Here is a 4,124-nt window from a genome sequence, read left to right as displayed (position 1 = left end):
AGCCTAAGAGGCTTCTGGGAGTGCTCAGGCAAGGGTCAGCCTGCACCCTTGCTGGCAGCACCCAGGGGAACCAGGACGCTTGCATCTCTCGCCTTCATTTTCGACACAAGCGCCTGAGGAGGGACGCCACCCCTCCCCTTGCGTCAAGAGACCTCCCCACCAGCCTCTGACTGATTCTTAGAACGGACGGAAAGAGTCGGGCAAGCCTGTCAAAGCTTTGAGCGAATGTCAAAAGCTTTAGACTTCCGCGAACTCTCCGGCTTGCACTGAGACGCGAGGTCGATGTGCTAAGCACCACGGGGCCCCTTTCGCCTGCAGGTCCCGAGCCGCCAACATGTTCTTAGTATCGTGTTCTCCAAACCTGGGTGACGGGCACCGCAGGGAGGCAGAGCCATCGCACTTGCCGGGTGGCAGAGGAAGGACCGGACTATGTACAATAGCGGCCAACGACTCCCAGAGCCGGTAGTGCGGCGTCTGCTCTCAGCCTAAGAGGCTTCTGGGAGTGCTCAGGCAAGGGTCAGCCTGCACCCTTGCTGGCAGCACCCAGGGGAACCAGGACGCTTGCATCTCTCGCCTTCATTTTCGACACAAACGCCTGAGGAGGGAAGCCAACCCTCCGTGTGTCAAGAGACCGTCCCCGCCCCGGCCTCCGACTGATTCTTAGAACGGACGGAAAGAGTCAGGCAAGCCTGTTAAGACTTCCGCGAACTCTCCGGCTTGCACTGAGACGCGAGGTCGATGTGCTCAGCACCACGGGGCCCCTTTCGCCTGCAGGTCCCGAGCCGCCAACATGTTCTAAGTATCGTGTTCTCCAAACCTGGGTGACGGGCACCGCAGGGAGGCAGAGCCATCGCACTTGCCGGGTGGCAGAGGAAGGACCGGACTATGTACAATAGCGGCCAACGACTCCCAGAGCCGGTAGTGCGGCGCCTGCTCTCAGCCTAAGAGGCTTTTGGGAGTGCTCAGGCAAGGGTCAGCCTGCACCCTTGCTGGCAGCACCCAGGGGAACCAGGACGCTTGCATCTCTCGCCTTCATTTTCGACACAAACGCCTGAGGAGGGAAGCCAACCCTCCGTGTGTCAAGAGACCGTCCCCGCCCCGGCCTCCGACTGATTCTTAGAACGGACGGAAAGAGTCAGGCAAGCCTGTTAAGACTTCCGCGAACTCTCCGGCTTGCACTGAGACGCGAGGTCGATGTGCTCAGCACCACGGGGCCCCCTTCGCCTGCAGGTCCCGAGCCGCCAACATGTTCTAAGTATCGTGTTCCCCAAACCTGGGTGACGAGCACCGCAGGGAGGCAGAGCCATCGCACTTGCCGGGTGGCAGAGGAAGGACCGGACTATGTACAATAGCGGCCAACGACTCCCAGAGCCGGTAGTGCGGCGCCTGCTCTCAGCTTAAGAGGCTTTTGGGAGTGCTCAGGCAAGGGTCAGCCTGCACCCTTGCTGGCAGCACCCAGGGGAACCAGGACGCTTGCATCTCTCGCCTTCATTTTCGACACAAACACCTGAGGAGGGAAGCCAACCCTCCGTGTGTCAAGAGACCGTCCCCGCCCCGGCCTCCGACTGATTCTTAGAACGGACGGAAAGAGTCAGGCAAGCCTGTCAAAGAATTGAGCAGATGTCAAAATCTTTTAAGACTTCCGCGAACTCTCCGGCTTGCACTGAGACCCGAGGTCGATGTGCTCAGCACCACGGGGCCCCTTTCGCCTGCAGGTCCCGAGCCGCCAACATGTTCTAAGTATCGTGTTCCCCAAACCTGGGTGACGAGCACCGCAGGGCGGCAGAGCCATCGCACTTGCCGGGTGGCAGAGGAAGGACCGGACTATGTACAATAGCGGCCAACCACTCCCAGAGCCGGTAGTGCGGCGTGCGAGGTCTGCTCTCAGCGGAAGAGGGTTTTGGGAATGCTCAGGCAAGGGCCAGCCTGCACCCTTCCTGGCCGCTCCCACGGGAACCAGGCTACTTGCAATCCTTTCCCCCAATAGCAAGTGCCTTTTGGAGGGACGGCCGGAGTCAACGTGGGGTTTGCCCGCCCTCCAAAGTGTCAAGAGACCGCCGCACAGGCCTCTGACTGATTCTTAGAACAGGCAGCAAGAGTTGGGTAAGTCTGTCGAAAATTTGACAAAGTGTCAAAAATTAGACTTCCGAGAGCTCTTGGGCATGCACACAGGCCTGTCATTCAAGTGCTCTGCCCGCGGAACCGTTTTTCGGATGCCTTTCAAAGTGGTCCCGCGCCGCCATTTTGTTCTAAAAATCGTGTTCCCAGAAATCTCCGGGTACCCCGCCAACCTCACTGTGTCACAATGTCAAGTGGCACTGAATGGGTCTGAATTTCAAATTCGACTGCTTCGCTCTGGAACTCGAACCCGGCAAAACCGTTTGGATTTTTCCCGGTCCAGACTTCCGCGGCAGACAAAGTTAAAGTTTTCGGGCTGCAGACTCAAAACGACATCTGGCCAACCGCCGGGCTCAATTCGCCCAGTTCCTCCGGCACTTCGGAACTCATGTTCGGCATGAGTTTTTGAATCTTTCCCGATGCTTCGGCATTTTCCTCCGCTGACACTTAGAATATTTTTCACACTTGGCCGAAAATTTTTCTAAGTTTTTCTGGTTACTGATTTCTTCTTTTCGGGCATTTTTCTAAGTTTTCTTGGTTACTCATTTCTCATTTTCAAACATTTTTCTAAGTTTTTCTGGTTACTGATTTCTTCTTTTTGGGCATTTTTCTAAGTTTTCTTGGTTACTCATTTCTCATTTTCAAACATTTTTCTAAGTTTTTCTGGTTACTCATTTCTCATTTTCAAACATTTTTCTAAGTTTTTCTGGTTACTGATTTCTTCTTTTTGGGCATTTTTCTAAGTTTTCTTGGTTACTCATTTCTCATTTTCAAACATTTTTCTAAGTTTTTCTGGTTACTGATTTCTTCTTTTTGGGCATTTTTCTAAGTTTTCTTGGTTACTCATTTCTCATTTTCAAACATTTTTCTAAGTTTTCTTGGTTACTCATTTCTCATTTTCAAACATTTTTCTAAGTTTTTCTGGTTACTGATTTCTTCTTTTTGGGCATTTTTCTAAGTTTTCTTGGTTACTCATTTCTCATTTTCAAACATTTTTCTAAGTTTTTCTGGTTACTCATTTCTCATTTTCAAACATTTTTCTAAGTTTTTCTGGTTACTGATTTCTTCTTTTTGGGCATTTTTCTAAGTTTTCTTGGTTACTCATTTCTCATTTTCAAACATTTTTCTAAGTTTTTCTGGTTACTCATTTCTCATTTTCAAACATTTTTCTAAGTTTTTCTGGTTACTCATTTCTGCTTTTCCAACGTTTTACTAAGTTTTGCTGGTTACTGAGTTCACACTTTTAAACATTTTCGGGCATTTTTCTACGTTTTTCATGTTACTCATTTAGCACTTTCAGGCACTTTCCTATGCTTTCCTGCTTACTGATTTCACACTTTTAAGCATCTTCGGGCATGTTCCCTAAGTTTTGCAGTTCATTCGTTTGGGACAGTCAGGCAGCTTTCCTAAGCTTTCCTGGTAACCGAATTCACATTGTTGAGAACTTTGGAACCCTTCCCTAAGCTGTGCTGGTTACTCACTTTACCTCTTCAGACACTTGCCCCCGTTGTGACAGAGACCACTTCCCGACTCGGGAAATGCACCAAATTCGGCCTGAACTCAGAGGGCAGTCCCCCCTCGAAGGCGTGGAAGTCGGCAGAATCGCCGGGTCAAATCCGGCTGAGCTACCCGGCTTGGAAGCCACAAAGTCGGTATGAGCTGTCAGGTTCACTCCCATCCCCGTTTGGACCACTTCCCGACTCGGGAAATTCACCAAATTCGGCCTGAACTCAGAGGACAGTCCCCCCTCGAAGGCGTGACAGTCGGCAGAACCGCCGGATCAAATCCGGCTGAGCTACCCGGCCCCGAAGCCTCAAAGTCGGTAAGAGCTGTCAGGTTCACTCCCATCCCCGTTTGGACCACTTCCCGACTCGGGAAATTCACCAAATTCGGCCTGAACTTATACAACAGTCCCCCCTCGAAGGCGTGACAGTCGGCAGAACCGCCGGATCAAATCCGGTTGAGCTACCCGGCTTGGAAGCCCCAAAGTCGGTAAGAGCTGTCAG

The sequence above is a fragment of the Hemiscyllium ocellatum genome (genome assembly GCF_020745735.1).
Source record: "Hemiscyllium ocellatum isolate sHemOce1 chromosome 15 unlocalized genomic scaffold, sHemOce1.pat.X.cur. SUPER_15_unloc_19, whole genome shotgun sequence".
NCBI lineage: Eukaryota > Metazoa > Chordata > Chondrichthyes > Orectolobiformes > Hemiscylliidae > Hemiscyllium > Hemiscyllium ocellatum.
The sequence above is the reverse complement of the archived record's forward strand: the minus strand, read 5'-3'. Positions refer to the sequence as shown.